The sequence below is a fragment of the Aquarana catesbeiana genome, linkage group LG02 (assembly GCF_042186555.1).
Source record: "Aquarana catesbeiana isolate 2022-GZ linkage group LG02, ASM4218655v1, whole genome shotgun sequence".
Lineage (NCBI taxonomy): Eukaryota > Metazoa > Chordata > Amphibia > Anura > Ranidae > Aquarana > Aquarana catesbeiana.
This window is the reverse complement of record NC_133325.1, coordinates 7,752,690-7,770,288: the sequence shown is the minus strand read 5'-3', so window position 1 is coordinate 7,770,288 and position 17,599 is coordinate 7,752,690. Positions and strand designations below refer to the sequence as shown.

Genomic DNA, 17,599 nt, shown 5'->3' with positions numbered 1-17,599 from the left:
GGAGGCACATCACCAACGAGGCAGGATGCCCTCCAGGGGCCAGCTTAAGGGCAGCACACTGACTGCATCACACCCCAAAGCTCTGCATGTGCAGGGCGCTGCTGTCTCTACACGTTATTCCAAAAGTTCTTTGGTGTGGGCCTTTTTTGAGACGAGTGCATCAGATCGCACCGCTGCTATTTGCAACATATGTCTCAAGCGTATCTCGCGTGGCCAAAACATCTCCCGCTTGGGCACCACATGCTTGACCAGACATATGTTGACCTGCCATGCAGTGCGTTGGCAAGCCTTGAACCCGACATTACATTAAAGCCGTAAGCAGTTTTAAATGACTTTTTATTGTTTCACTTTAAGCATCATTAAAATCACTGCTCCCGAAAAAATGGACGCTTTTAAAACTTTTTTTTTCATTGATCCATGTCCCCTGGGGCAGGACCGGGTCCCCAAACACTTTTTAGGATAATAACTTGCATATTAGCCTTTAAAATTAGTACTTTTGATTTTGAACGTTCGAGTCCCATAGACTTCAATGGGGTTCTAAAGTTCGCGCAAACTTTCGGTCCGTTCGCAGGTTCTGGTGAGAACCGAACCGGGGGGTGTTAGGCTCATCCCTAATGGCTAGATTAACTGTTGGTGTGAATGAGCCCTAAAGGTGACCACACACTATACAATCTGATTGTACAATCTCCTTTCCATCTTCCATCATCTACATAGTACAAGGATCTGCCCGATCCCATACACACTGAATGGAAGATTTGGGGGTGTCCTCCTATTACATTGTTTTGGAAAAGTGAAAAGAAATAGAGTTCTGTTCCAGAATCCCCCAATATGTACCTTGTCACCCCCTCCTATGTTCCCTAAACTGCCCCTCCCCCATAGTAACAGGACATTGTTTCTCGTGATCCCCCTAAAAATAGTGACCCCAAATTGTTCCTATTGGTTCTTCTTTTCTTTTCCAGTAGTGACCCCACATTGTCCTCCATAGTTCCTCCCCTCCATTCATTATAATGATCCCACATTGTGACACTACACTGCCACCTGTGGTTTCCTCTTCTATCCTCCCCTCCACTCCCATTGACCATTCTTCCCATGAGGCCCAAAATTGCCTGGGCCATGGTTCTTCTCTCCTCCCCTCTTATTGACACTATATTACCTACCATGGTTCCTCTCTCCTCCCCTCTTTTTTACATCACATTACCCCCCATGGTTCCTCTCTCCTCCCCTCTTAGTGACATCACATTACCCCCCATGGTTCCTCTCTCCTCCCCTCTTAGTGACACCACATTACCCCCCATGGTTCCTCTCTTCTCCCCTCTTAGTGACATCACATTACCCCCCCGTGGTTCCTCTCTCCTCCCCTCTTAGTGACATCACATTACCCCCCATGGTTCCTCTCTCCTCCCCTCTTAGTAACATCACATTACCCCCCATGGTTCCTCTCTCCTTCCCTCTTAGTGACATCACATTACCCCCCATGGTTCCTCTCTCCTCCCCTCTTAGTGACATCACATTACCCCCCATGGTTCCTCTCTCCTCCCCTCTTAGTGACATCACATTACCCCCATGGTTCCTCTCCCCTCTTAGTGACATCACATTACCCCCCCAATGTTCCTCTCTCCTCCCTTCAATGGTAGTCGTCTCCCTCTGTGGCCCCTCCCACTCTGATCTCTCCTGTCATTTCTCCTTCAGCTACTTGTCCATCTCTGGCTGCAGCTCCATGTGAGAGGGGGAGGAGTGTTCTCAGTGGGGGAGGGGATGTCCTCAATGCAGAAAAGGAGGGGGTGTTCTTTGTGAAGAAGGGGGAGGGCATGCCCTCAGTGAAGGAGAGGGGGGGTCATCAGTGCAGGAAGGGATAGGGGAAGGGGGTGACCTAAGTGGGGGAGGGAGAGGAGGTGTCCTCATAGGAGGAGGGTAGGGAATGTCCTCAGAGGAGGGGGGTATCCTCAGTGGGGAAAGGGGAGAGAGTCTCCTCAGTTGAGGATAGGGAGGGGTGTGGGGGGGATTCCCTCAGTGGGGGTGTCCTCCTAATTCTGAATCAATATTGATATGAACAGGGGAGGGACAAGGCTCACAGAACAGAGATGGTACAATCAGATAAGAATGTGTATGAACACCCTTATCCTGGACATATAGGATTTTTTTTTCATTCAATCAGTGGGTAGAATGAACATTTCCCATTCAGTGGAGGGGGATGAGAGAATCCCTCCCGCTGTGCCATTGTGTTCTGACAGTGGAGACCCCCCCCCCCACCATCAGAATACAATGATCGGTGTTGCCGGCTATAGCCGGTGGTATTGATCATTCAGGAAAAACCTGACAGACTGGTTGTACACAAATCAATCAATAGACTGACCTGTGTACAACCAGCAAGCCAATACATGGATCAAAATCCATCCAGTCCCTGCTGAAGCCCTTATTGTACCTCCCCGCCCCCACACCACCATTATGAAAATGTATGTTATATCGCGCATGCAGAAGATGGAGCGTGTGATGTCATGTGCCTCGTCTCACACATGCGTCGTACAACATTCCTTTCATCTCCTGCAAGATTCCCTGGAGAAAGTTTTAACGAAGAAATGAGTCATGGCGTCCATCACATGTAGAAGATGAGGTGTATGAGGTGATCCCCCGGTGTGTGCAATATGAGAGTCCTGAGAGATGTGAGAGCTCAGCTCCGGATCTCTCTGAAGACACCAGTGTGATCAGGGGAGGAAGGAAGAGGACACAAGAAAGGGAAAGCTCCTCATACACTAGGAGATTATTGAAGGAGAATTTGGAGAAATCATCTCACTACTAGGGATGAGCCGAACACCCCCCGATTCGGTTCGCACCAGAACCTGCGAACGGACCGAAAATTTGCACGAACGTTAGAACCCCATTGACGTCTATGGGACTCGAACGTTCAAAATCAAAAGTGCTCATTTTAAAGGCTAATTTGCATGGTATTGTCCTAAAAAGGGTTTGGGGACCCGGGTCCTACCCCAGGGGACATGGATCAATGCAACAAAACCTTTTAAAAACGGCCGTTTTTTCGGGAGCAGTGATTTTAATGATGCTTAAAGTAAAAAAAAAAAAAAAAAAGTGAAATATTCCTTTAAATATCGTACCTGGGGGGTGTCTATAGTATGCCTGTAAAGTGGCACGTGTTTCCCGTGTTTACAACAGTCCCTGCACCAAATGTCATTTTTAAAGGAAAAAAAGTCATTTAAAACTGCTTGCGGGTTTAATGTAATGTCGGGTCCTGGCAATATGGATGAAAATCAGTGAGACAAACACCATGGGTACCCCCCAGTCCATTACCAGGCCCTTTGGGTCTTGTATGGATATTAAGGGGAACCCCGCACCCAAATTAAAATAAGGAAAGGTGTGGGGCCACCAGGCCCTCTATACTCTGAACAGCAGTATACAGGCGGTGCAAACAAGACAGGGACTGTAGGTTTGTTGTTAAGTAGAATCTGTTTGTAATTTTGAACGGGTACATTTTTAACGTGTTTAGCTCCAGGCAAAAAATCTTTTTTAAGCTTTTTGGAAAACATAGGGAAGGGTTATCACCCCTGTGACATTTGTTTTGCTGTCTGTTCTCCTCTTCAGAAGATTTCACCTCACTTTTTGGCCCAATGACAAATGTTTTTTGAAAATTTGGGTTTTGGATTGGAAAGCATCAGTGGAAAGGAGAAATGTTTTTCCCATATTAACTCTTACAGGAGAGAATTTCCCTTCCTAGGGGTAGATTTCATCTCACTTCCTGTTGTCTCCTTCCGTTTGCAAGTAGGAGTCGTTTGTAAGTTGGATGTTTGAAAGTAGGGGTCTGCCCTATATACTCTGCAGAAATTTGGGCCTTAGGTGTTGTTGTGGCCACAGCACTGTAAGCCCTCACAGGGCCCTGCTGTGAAATATTAGATCAAGAATTGTAATTACACGCCCCTGTTGAACAGGAGCTGAAAAATTGGGCCTTAGGCACTGGTGCTGGTGCCACAACACTGCAACCCCTCACAGACACTCTAGTTGGAACGCAGGAACGAGCCCTGCTGCAAAGTATTGCATCAAAAATTGTAATTACACGCCCCTGTTAAACAGGGGCTGAAAAATTGGGCCTTAGGCACTGGTGGTGGCGCCCACAACCAAAAATGTTCTTACAAGCTATCAGCGTGATCATTGAGGAGGAAGAGGATAATTACCCAGCATAACAGGATAGTCACTCAGCATCAGCATAGGCAGTCTTTGAAGGGATCTGAGATTTCAAAAAAAATTATTCGGTTACATCAGCATCAGGTGCTTGGTAGCTGGTGGTGATCCAAGACTGATTCATTTTTATGAAGGTCAGTCGATCGACCGAGTCGGTGGACAGACGCACCCTGTGATCGGTTACCATGCCTCCAGCAGCACTGAATGTGCGTTCCGAAAGAACGCTGGATGCAGGACAGGCCAGTAGCTCAATTGCATACTGAGCAAGCTCTGGCCAGTGATCCATCCTCAAGACCCAGTAACCCAGAGGATTTTCGGTGGGAAAGGTGTCCAAATCTGATCTTGCCCCTAGGTATTCCTGCACCATGTAAAACAGACGCTGGCGATGGTTGCTGGAACCGATCATACCTTGGGGCTGCGGACCAAAAAATTGTTTGAACACATCGGTCAGACGGCCACCTTCTCCACCGCTCCTTCTTTGACTGACCGAAGCCTCAGCAACACGTTGTCCAGAAACAGGAGTTTGTAACCTTCCAGTCTCTGGGAACGCGTTGCACAGACCTTTCTGCAAGGCCTCCCGAAGATTTTTTATCCTCTGCTCTCTCTGCGATGGCAAGATAAGGTCCGCAACCTTACCCTTGTAATGCGGATCAAGGAGGGTTGCCAGCCAGTATTGGTCCTTCTCCTTGATACCACGAATACGAGGATCCTTACGCAGGCTTTGCAGGATCAGGGAGGCCATGCAGCATAGGTTTGCTGAGGCATTCGGTCCAGAGTCCTCTGGGTCACTAAGGACGACATGGTCCGCAGCCACCTCCTCCCAGCCATGTACAAGTCCATGTGTTTCTTGGGACTGATCCCTTAAAGACTGCTGCTGATGCTGAGTGCCAGGCTCCACCTCCATACTGACACAATCTTCCTCCTCCTCCTCCTCCTCCTCGTCCTCTTCCTGTGTGATCGGCGGGCACGCAGGAACACTGTCTGGATAAAGGGGGCCTTGAGAGCTAAGGAAGTCCTCCTCTTCCTGCCTCTGTTCTGCCTCAAGTGCCCTGTCCATTATTCCACGCAGCGTGTGCTCCAACAGGTGGACAAGGGGGACAGTGTCACTGATGCATGCACTGTCACTGCTCACCATCCTCGTGGCCTCCTCAAATGGTGACAGGACAGTGCATGCATCCCTGATCATGCCCACTGGCGTGGGGAAAAAAAAACAAGCTCCCCTGACCCTGTCCAGGTGCCATAGTCGCATAGGTACTCATTGATGCCCCCCTGCTGCGTGTCCAGCCGCTGCAGCATGGCCAATGTTGAGTTCCACCTGGTGGGCATGTCACAGATTAGGCGGTTCTTGGGCAGGTTAAACTCCTTTTGGAGGTCCGTCAGCTGAGCACTGGCATTATATGACCGGCGGAAATGCACACAGACTTTCCTGGCCTGCCTCAGGACATCCTGTAAGCCCGGGTACCTGCCCAAGAACCGCTGCACCACCAAGTTAAGGACGTGAGCCAAACAGGGCACATGGGTCATTTGTCCCTGTCGGAGGGCAGAGAGGAGGTTGGTGCCATTGTCGCAAACCACCATTCCTGCCTTAAGTTGGTGTGGCGTCAACCACCTCTGAACCTGCCCCTGCAGAGCTGACAGAACCTCTGCCCCAGTGTGGCTCCTGTCCCCCAAGCACACCAGCTCAAGCACCGCATGGCATCTTTTGGCCTGCGTACTTGCGGAGCCCCTTGAACGGCTACGGAGAACCGCTGGTTCCGAGGACAAAGCACAGGAAGAGGCCATGGAGGAAGAAGAAGAGGAGGGGGTGGAGGAGAGAGGTGTGTCACAATCATTAGCATTTTGGAGGCGTGGTGGCGGAACAACCTCCAACACTACTGCACCTTGTCCTGCATCCTTCCCAGCTGCCAGCAGAGTCACCCAATGAGCCGTGAAACTTAGGTAACGTCCCTGTCCATGCCTGCTGGACCATGAGTCAGCGGTAATATGCACCTTACCGCTGACCGCCCTGTCCAGCGAGGCATGGACATTGCCTTCCACATGCCGGTAGAGAGCCGGAATCGCCTTCCATGAGAAAAAGTGGCATTTGGGTACCTGCCACTGAGGAACCGCACATTCCACAAACTCACGGAAGGGGGCAGAGTCTACCAACTGAAAAGGCAGCAGTTGAAGTGCTAGCAATTTTGCCAAGCTAGCATTCAACCGCTGGGCATGTGGATGGCTGGGAGCAAACATCTTTCAGCGGTGCAGCAGCTGGGGCAGGGAAATTTGCCTGGTACAATCTGGTGTCGGTGTACCAAAAGCAGATTGCCCAGAAGTACTTGGCTGTGACACACCTAATTCTACACCTTCATTCCTCTCAGTGCAGGTCTCAGAGAGGACTGAAGGTATAGTGGGGTTGGAAATCTCAGCTGATGAGGAGCAAGGAAAGGTCCCCTTTGTTCTTTGGTGTGGGTCTTTTAGATACGCTTGCCAACGAACTGCATGGCAGGTCAACATATGTCTGGTCAAGCATGTGGTACCCAAGCGGGAGATGTTTTGGCCACGCGAGATACGCTTGAGACATATGTTGCAAATAGCAGCGGTGCGATCTGATGCACTCGTCTCAAAAAAGGCCCACACCAAAGAACTTTTTGAATAACGCGCAGAGACTATAGCGCCCTGCACATGTGGAGCTTTGGGGTGTGATGCAGTCAATGTGCTGCCCTTAGGCTGGCCCCTGGAGGGCATCCTGCCTTGTTGGTGATTTGCCGCCTCCTCCTACTCCTCCTCCTCTCTCCTATCAGACACCCACGTTGAGTCAGTGACCTCATCATCCCCTCCCTCCTCATCACTGGAGCAAACCTGGCAGTATGCTGCAGCAGGGGGAGCATGACTGCCAGATTGCTGTCCTTCTTGGGCACCCCCTCTGTCCGTGCTCATGTTACTGCCCTCACCTAGCTCAGTATCATCATCAGAGCCTTCCAAACGCTGGGCATCCTCCTGGAGCATGTACCCAACACTGTGGTCAAACAGTTCGAGGGACTCCTCAGGAGGACATGGTGGGGCTAGGGAAGGAGTCACTGATGACATTGAGCCGAGGGAAGAGGCCGCTGCTTTGCCAGACAAAGTACCCTGGGCATGGGTGAGAGAGGATGAGGAGGATGAGGACGGCTTGGTCATCCACTCGACCAAGTCTTCCGCATGTTGCGGCTCAACATGGCCAGCTGCCGAAAAGAAGGCGAATGGCCCATATCGTTCGCAATTCGGCGAATGGGCGAACAGCCGATGTTCGAGTTGAACATGGGTTCGACTCGAACACGAAGCTCATCCCTACTCACTACATTTCATGAATTGATGAATGGCGATCAGAAGGAGTTCAACATTTCATTTCCTTTTATCATCTCATTGGAATGAATGGAATTTACTGAATGAAAATCACATTCACTGCTAGAAATTCATTCCTTGGAGAAAGATTCCCCATCCTGCTCCTCCCAATCTTCTCCTTACTTCGCTCAATAATCTGACACTACGGGAAAGCCATAGGGATGTCCCTGTGTGACAGAGGGGGCGGGGTCACCTGGGGACATCACTGTGTGGCCCCGCTCTTATTTATAAAAGAACTTTCACCTGAGAGGACGGTCATTACGGCGGGTGTCTCCCATGGAGGCGGATCGTTGGTGGCGTGCGGCTTTTTTTTTCGGTCCGTCGGCGGTTCAAGAGAAGAAGAATACTTTGTGGGACATTTTTATTTATTTTTTTTTTAATAAAGGACTTGTCCCAAGCCGTGTCTCATTTTTACCATTTTCACACTTTTTTTGTGAAATGGTAGGGGTACAATTTAACCCAGTTACCATGTCACACAGGGAGGGAGGCCCGGATCTGGGGGTCCCCTTGGGAGCTTCCAGATTCAGATAAGCCCCCCACCTGCATACCTTCACAACCACCGGGCAAGGGTTGTGGGGATGAGGCCCTTCTCCCCATCAACATGGGGACAAGGTGTTTTGGGGGGCTACTCCAAAGCACCCTCCCAATGTTGAGGGCAAGTGGCCCGGTACGGTTCAGAAGGTTCTCTCGTCCCCCCTCTTTTCTTGCAGCCTGCCAGGTTGCATGCTCGGATGAGGGTCTGGTACGGATTTTGAGGGGGACCCCCACGCCATTTTTTTTTTTCATTTTGGCGTGGGGTTCCCCTTAATATCCAGCCCAGACCCTTCAGTCTGGTATGGAATTTGGGGGGACCCCTACGCAATTTTTTTAAAAATTTTGATTCGGGGTGCCCCTTAATATTCATACCAGGGCCTTGCAATGGACTGTGGGGAATTCCCATGCCATTTTTTATCAATGAACTTTTATGTGTATTGTCGGACCGGCAATTCATTAATAGCCACGAGTAGTTTTAAATGACTTTTATTCCTTTAGAAATGTCATTTTGCTGTCAGACTGTTCTAAACACAGGAAACATGCGCCCCTTTACAGGCACACTATAGACACCCCCCAGGTACGAAATTTAAGGGAATATTTCCCTTTTATTGTTTGACTTTAAGCATTATTAAAATCACTGCTCACGAATAAACGGCCGTTTTTAAAACTTTTTTTTGCATTGATTCATGTCCCCTGGGGCAGGACCCGGGTCCCCAAACACTTTTTATGACAATAACTTGCACATAAGCCTTTAAAATGAGCACTTTTGATTTCTCCCATAGACTTGTAAAGGGTGTTCCACGGCTTTCGAATTTGCCTCGAACACCCCAAATTGTTCGCTGTTCGGCGTACAGGCAAACACCCGATATTCGACTCAAACATCGGGCTCATCCCTACTGCTGGATTTTACTGGTCTTGTGATACTGAGACTTGTGTGGTGGTAATCAGAAAGACCTGCTGGATTCTACTGGTCTGGTGGCACTGGGACTGGTGTTCCGGCAATCAGAATCACTGTTTGTGGCTGCAATATCTCTGGTGACGCTCTACTGGTGTAGCGGGGGGGTCAGTGACACTGTTACTGGCTGTACTGGTCTGATAACACTGTCACTGGTTTGGAAGCGATTAGTCATAACTTAACATTATAACCTTCCTCTATAACATTATGACCACCTACCTAATATTCAGTAGGTCTCCCTTTTACTGACAAAACAGCCCTGACCCATGTAGACATGGACTCCACTAGACCTCTGAAGGTGTGCTGTGGTATCCGGCTCCGAGCTGTTAGTAGCAGATCCTTTAAAGTGGAACGTTACCCATAATAACCTGATAAATTAAAGTTCTTCAACAAGGAACATACTTTCCACATTAATAATTCTGCTGCCAACATTAGTGAGTGCTGTACATTGCCTCCAGCATTGCTCCTGATTCTTCTTCCCGGAGACGGCCATTTTACTGAAGCCCAGAGCCCCTGAGCAGCAGTAAATCATTAAGTGGAACTAAATCCATCCATTTAATGGTTTCAAAAAACAGTTACAGTCCCGGAATGCCGAGATTGGTAACTGTCACATTTGGTTGTGTCCTCAACCAAACTATCAAACCATCAAATGGCTGGAGTCATAACTGATCACATGTGCAGCACCATGGCAGTTGCAGATCAAACAGAAGCAGCTTCCTTGGCTGTAAAGGATAGGAGGGTTTAATTTCCGCTTTATGGCTGTCAGCAGATCGGCCTCTACAAACCCAGCAGTGCCTAAAATGAGAGAGCCTCTGAGCATGTGCAGAGCGGGGTGAGGCCGCGTATTACTGGATGGTACACAGTATAGACACTTATTTATAATGTGTTATATATCTCTATACCTGCAGAAGGGACCGGCCTGAAGTCACCTAACAGGACTTAATATTCTCACTAAAGTTCCACTTTAAGTCCTGTAAGTTGGGGGGCGGGGCCTCCGTGGATCAGACTTGTTTTTCCAGCACATCCCACAGAGGCTCGATTGGATTGAGATCTGAAGAAATTGGAGACAAAGTCAACACCTCAAACTCGTTGTGTTCTTCAAACCATTCTTGAATCAGACCGGACCACCTTCTTCCATTACTCCGGGGTCCAGTTCTGATGGTCACATGCCCATTGTAGGCACTTTTGACTGTGGACACGGGTCAGCATGGGTCACCCTGACCGGTCTGAGACTACCCCACCCCCCATACACAACAAACTGTGATAAACATTTGTTCTGCTTTCATCACTCAACTTCAGGGACAACATGTTCACTTGTCTATATATATATCCCACCCACTTCCAGATGTCATTGTAATGAGATAATGAATGTCAGTGGTGAGAATGTTGTGTCTGATGGATGGAAATGAGGAATAGTATAATAAGTGGTGTGCAGTGTAAAGGTCGGAGCTCCGGCCTCTCCTATCTATGAATCTCAGCACAAGGCCGGCTCAGTGATTTCTTCAGATTAGTGTTCCTGGAAATGTATTAGAATTATTCATTTCTTATTATACTATTTAAAATAAAATCTTCCCAGTTAAGTAAACTTCTAAATCCCCTCCCCCAGGATAAACTCCTCCCACTCTGTCTATTATGATAATGAAAACAATATTCCTCTAATATAAAAGTCCTTCTTACTTCCCTGTATCTGTGATCACATGACCATCTGACCCCGAGTCTTCTCTTCTGACTACTTCCTGGTATGGGTCCTTCTTCAGGTGTCCACATCACTGCCTGCCTGACATGGATGCTTCCTATTGGATGGACTGCAGGGGAGTCCTCTCCGGAGAGGATGATGTCATCACAGGGGGACGGCGGGGGAGCGGTGATCTTAGGGGGGAATCATAGAGCTGGATGAGCAGTCCCCCCCCCCACCAGGACCCGGAGGTGAGGGACCTGTATGGGGACTGAGGGGAGTATATCTGGAGTCACAATGTAAGGGGGGTAACTTTGTAACTTTCCAATGACAATGACAGTGCACCTGGCTCCCACCTACATGACTTTCCATTGACAATGACAGTGCACCTGGCTCCCACCTACATGACTTTCCATTGACAATGACAGTGCACCTGGCTCCCACCTACATGACTTTCCATTGACAATGACAGTGCACCTGGCTCCCACCTACATGACTTTCCATTGACAATGACAGTGCACCTGGCTCCCACCTACATGACTTTCCATTGACAATGACAGTGCACCTGGCTCCCACCTACACGCTTTCCATTGACAATGACAGTGCACCTGGCTCCCACCTACATGACTTTCCATTGACAATGACAGTGCACCTGGCTCCCACCTACACGCTTTCCATTGACAATGACAGTGCACCTGGCTCCCACCTACACGACTTTCCATTGACAATGACAGTGCACCTGGCTCCCACCTAGATGACTTTCCATTGACAATGACAGTGCACCTGGCTCCCACCTACATGACTTTCCATTGACAATGACAGTGCACCTGGCTCCCACCTACATGACTTTCCATCGGCAATGACAGTGCACCTGGCTCCCACCTACATGACTTTCCATTGACAATGACAGTGCACCTGGCTCCCACCTACATGACTTTCCATTGACAATGACAGTGCACCTGGCTCCCACCTACATGACTTTCCATTGACAATGACAGTGCACCTGGCTCCCACCTACATGACATTCCATTGACAATGACAGTGCACCTGGCTCCCACCTACATGACTTTCCATCGGCAATGACAGTGCACCTGGCTCCCACCTACATGACTTTCCATCGGCAATGACAGTGCACCTGGCTCCCACCTACATGACTTTCCATCGGCAATGACAGTGCACCTGGCTCCCACCTACATGACTTTCCATCGGCAATGACAGTGCACCTGGCTCCCACCTACATGACTTTCCATCGGCAATGACAGTGCACCTGGCTCCCACCTACATGACTTTCCATCGGCAATGACAGTGCACCTGGCTCCCACCTACATGACTTTCCATCGGCAATGACAGTGCACCTGGCTCCCACCTACATGACTTTCCATCGGCAATGACAGTGCACCTGGCTCCCACCTACACGACTTTCCATCGGCAATGACAGTGCACCTGGCTCCCACCTACATGACTTTCCATTGATAATGACAGTGCACCTGGCTCCCACCTACATGACTTTCCATTGATAATGACAGTGCACCTGGCTCCCACCTACATGACTTTCCATTGATAATGACAGTGCACCTGGCTCCCACCTACACACACCTCAGTTGGCAATGACAGTGTTCTTGGCTCTTATTCTGCACAATATTTTCATTTCTACCTCTGCAGAAGGATGAAGAAATGCCGACACCCCCAAACCCTTCACTGCAGGGATTATCTGCATAGATGTTCAGCACATGAGGGGTTAATGATCTCTCTGAAGATAGAAGAGGAATGTATTGAAGACGGAGGATGACATGAGCCGCTCACAGCCACAGGAGAGAGAAGAGAAAATGGAAATATAGCCCCGCCCCTATATCCACCCACAGGACCTAATTCAATCTATAAAAGTCTGACTGAGAGCGACCTCCCCCATTCTCCGTACAAAGCACAAGGATCAGAGGAGGGTTCGTGTGCTTCCATGTATTGAACACAGGAAAGGAAAATTACGGGAAGTATTTGATACAATTATTCCATTTTCCTGACACCAACATGGCAGCGCACATATGATAAATAATGGCCTGAGAGGGAGGGATTAATGCTGCAAACTTAGACTTTATATAACAATAGACATAGAAGCTTGGATAGTTTTTCTCCCAAACTCTACTGTAGTAAGAACTGCTGGATCCACCCTGTAGTGTCTTAGGAATGTGCGGTGTGATGACCAGCTTGCCACTCTGCAGACGGTCTCCAGAGACCCTCCTGCATGTGCAACCCAGGAGGAAGACATCGCCCTGGTAGAGTGAGCTCTCACCACCTCCAGAGGATCCCTCCCAGCCGCTCTATATGCTCGCTGAACAGTCTTTACTATCCAAGCTGAGATGGTTCTGGCTGAGGCTTCCTTCCCCTTAAATCTTCCAGAAGGTACAATGAAAAGGCTGTCAGAATGTCTGAATTCAGAGGTAGCCTGGAGATAAGACCTGAGGACTTTTGGTATGTCCAACGCATCAGGTCAGGATCTGATTCGGCTGGGAAGGCTGGAAGCACCCATTCACTAGCAAGATGAAACACATGCCTCCCAACCTTCCCAGATTCACTGGGACTATCCCGGAATTTCAAGTAAATCCTGGTGTCCCGCAGAATCAAGGCTGAGTGCCATAGCGAAGCCAAGTACTGGAACCTGTTCCTGTACTTGACTCCACAAATACCCCTATCCGGTGCATGCTGCTCCATGCTGCAGCTGGCGAGGATAATGCTCAATCACCTGCCCCACCAGCTCTACATCCAGTATTAGGAGGGAGGAGGAGGTAGGCTAGTCTCTAAAAAAATAGTTTTTGGGACCTGGTACTCCCCTGGTGGTTTATGTACGCTACCATTGTAGCATTGTCTAAAAGAATCTGGACTTTTTTCCATGAATCCTGCTCTTGAAAGCCCCTAGGTCCTGCCTTACAGCCAGGAGTTATCTACAGTAGGCTACCCCTAAAACAGACTCCATGGCCCCTGGGCCTGTAGAATATCAAGATGAGCACCCATCACCATGAACTTGCAATGGTGGTTACCCTGACCGGGTCCCACTGCTCACAGGGTTGCCCTAACACCAACCTCCCTGGGTTGAACCACCATTTAATGGTGACCCTCACCTTCCCTGGGATGGACACCTTCCCATCTAGGGATTCCCCCTCCTGTCCCAGGAGGAGAGCAGGAAGAACTGAAGCTCTCTGGAGTGAAGCTGTGCCCACGTCATAGCAGTATACATATCATCATTAACCCGAGCACTCTCATGATGTGCCTTCTGGAGCACTCCGCAAGACCAATCAGTGCAGAGATTGCCCCTGAAATCTTCTCAATCTTTTCCTGGGGCAGAAACAGCATCTGGATCCTGGAGACCACCTGTGCATTCCCGGGCAGCTGCTGTGTCCCAGTTGACATCAATGGGACTGCCTGTATGGGGATGTACAGAACACCTGTGCACCCCTATGCAGTTAAACACGGCCCGTCCACCTGAATAGGCTGCCCTTCACGCAGCAATCGCCCCAAAGAAGCTTCAGAACTTTTTTGTAAAGTGGAGCTTAGTGCATTTTTACTGTGATTTTTTTTTTGGTGCAGCGCATTTCTGAAATGCAAGAAAACGCACATATGTGATTGGAGCCGCATTGTTCTTGTGTTATCGCACCAATTTTACTTTCAGGCCCCACTCACATCTAGCATAGTGGGAGCGAACGTTTTGTGGTCTGTTTTTCCTGTGACACGCATAGGCCAGCCTATTGATTTCTATGGGATGCCATACATGTGGCTCATGGGACATTTTGGTGTTTTGTGTGTTGTGTGTTTTTTTACGGTGCGTTTTGCAGCATCTGCCACTCATTTTTTCACATGGCAAAATGTGTGTTTGCTTCTGTGTTTGGTGTGCCGTTACCAATTAACCACTTGCTGCCCACCCACCATCAAATGACGGCCCTCCAGAACAACCGCTCTCGTGCGCCCATGGGGGCATGCATCACGACGATCGGTGGCGTGATGTGTCAGTCTGACACACCGATAAACCGATCTCGGTAAAGAGCCTCTGACGGAGGCTCTTTACCACGTGATCAGCCGTGTCCAATCATGGCTGATCACGATGTAAACAGCAAGAGCCGTTGATCAGCTTTTACTCACTCGCGTCTGACAGGCGGCTCTCCTGACAGGGGGATCTGTGCTGATTATCAGTGCAGCCCCCCTCAGATGCTAGGACCAGCAGGATGCTGCCAGGACCACCAGGGATGGCCACCACACTGGACCACCAGGTATGCCACCCTAGACCACCAGGGAAATGCCAATCATTGCCCAGGCAGCTGCCAATCAGTGCCCATCCCCAATGCTTGCCAGTGCCACCAGTGATGCCTATCAATGCCATCTATCAGTGCCGCATATCAGTGTCCAGCAGTGCCACCTATCGTTGCCACCCATAAGTACCCATCAGTGCAGCCTATCAATGCCCATCAGTGCCACCCATGAGTGCCCATCAGTGTCGCCTATCAATGCCCATCAGTGCTGCATATCAGTGCCACCCTACCATTGTAACTATCAGTTCCTATCGTCAGTGCCACTTCACTGGTGCCGCCTCATCAGTTCCCATCAGTGAAGGAGAAAACTTACTTATTTACAAAATTTTATAACAGAAACAAAAGAAAAACTTTTTTTTTTCCAAATTTTAGTTTTTTTTTATTTGTTTAGCAAAGAATAAAAACCACAGAGGTGATCAAATACCACCAAAAGAAATCTCTATTTGTGGGAACAAAATGATAAAAATTGTGTTTGTGTACAGTGTTGTATGACCGCGCAATTGTCATTTAAACAGCGACAGCTCTGAAAGCTGAAAATTGGCCTGGGCAGGAGGGAGTAAGTGCCCGGTATTGAAGTAGTTAATGGCACTGAAAACTAGTAATTTTAGGTGTATATTGGTGGCCATACATTATACAATCTGATTGTACAATCTCCTTTAGATTTACCAAATTTATATAATAGGAGGAAACAGCCAATCACTCTGTATCCAATCAGGCAGGCCCTTGCACTACATAATTGATGGCAGATCAAAAAAATGCAGTAAAAAGCGCACCAAGCTCCACTCTAAAAAATAGTTCTAAAGCTTCTTTGGGGGGATTGCTGTGTGTAGGGCGGCCCATTCATGCCCAAAACGCTTCTCCCCCTCGCTAAAGAAAAAAACACATGTGGGAATGTGAGTTCTCGCTATACAGAGATGTGAACGGGGCTTGACAACTGAGTGTTTCTGTCCACTCCCTCCTATGTACTTGTATATAGATGGCCATACACTATGCAATCTTATTGTATATTGTGTATTTATTGAGAAGGGTGATCACTGATTGATTGCATCTCATTTAAAAAAACATGCAGCTAGGAATGAGTGGGTAGGTAGGTGGGTGGATGATGCAGGGGGTGTGTGCTAATGAGGTCAGCTGGTCAACTCCTTCCTGTGTCATGACCTCTAGTCTGTCCAGGAAGTAAGGAAGAAGCAATGGATACATTTGGAAACATGGATGAGGACAGTGAAGTAAGTGACTGTAGATTTAATGGAAAGCTTTGATATTTTTGCAAAATAAGTACATGAATGTTATATTGGTACATATGGGGGGGGCTGGAATTGAAAAAAAAAAAGAAAAGGTGAACGTATCCTATAAGTTGCAATAGGCAGTGGACAGGGATGTTTACATGGTGGGATCGTGGTGCTTTGCGCCCGTGCCAAAGTTGTCCCGACTTGTAGCGATGCCGCCTGCCAAACACTACACATTCAAATCAATAAGGAATTATTGCAAGACCCCCCCAACTGCATGATTGCCTTCATTTGTCAGCAAAAATGGGGAATAAAACAAGCGGTGAGGAGACATCGGATCAGATCTTCATCGCCTATCAGTAGTCTCTGGAGCCTAGCCTCGGGCTTCAGAGGGAAGGGAGATCAGAAGAATGTCTACATCTACCTTTACTGTCAAATCCTTTTTATTAATTATTAATCAAAATTTCCCTAAATTACATTGATGCATACAAAATAATTATAATAATCTAATAATTCAGCATTCTACATCAACTACCACCGACACAGGGTCTGTCTAACACAACAGAAACATCTATAACCTCAGGTACAACAGAGGAAGAAATGAGCCAATTTAGGAACAGCTCTCCAATTAATACAATACGATCGATAGAGGAAACAAAGGAAATGGAGAAAGAAAATTGAGATATGAAAGCATATATCTGCTCTCTTCCCACAAGGGAAGATATGGATCAATATGTATATAGGGTAGAATCCTTGTATAACACAGAAATGCAAGATCTTAAAATATCTGTACAAAATACGCAGGAAAAGATGGAAACAATAGACGCTAGATAGGAGATCATGGAGCAAAAATTAGCACAAACGGAGGTTAAAATACAAAAACAAGATCAATGCTTAAAAAATTTTATATGTCCTATGGACGATCTAGAAAATAGAAATAAAAGAAACAACATAAGAGTTAGAGGTCTTCCTGAAAGTGTGAGTCCAGAAGATTTAATACCAACACTACGGAGTATATTTAATACTCTGCTGCAAAATCCACCAACCATGGACATTATGTTTGATCGAGCCCATAGAGCAGCAGGGCCTAGGAAAATTGATCCTACAAGGCCAAGAGATGTAATTTGTAGGATTCATTATTATCAAATAAAAGAAAAGATCATGTCAGCAGCCCGACAGGGGAAGAATATAGCGTTTGAAGGAGCACATATAACATTGTATCAAGATCTTTCTAAGCATACTCTAACTTTGAGAAGAGCATTAAAACCTCTTCTGGAGCTTCTTCAAAAGAGAGACATCCATTATAGATGGAAATTTCCATTCCAACTCCAGGTGCAATATAAGGGCTCTATAGTAATCTATCAAG

General features: G+C 47.9%; 1 pseudogene; it reads right to left on the bottom strand.

The window, feature by feature from the left end:
• LOC141126578 (uncharacterized) overlaps positions 1-17,599 on the bottom strand; it is a 1,610,887-nt pseudogene that overhangs the window by 619,148 nt on the left and 974,140 nt on the right.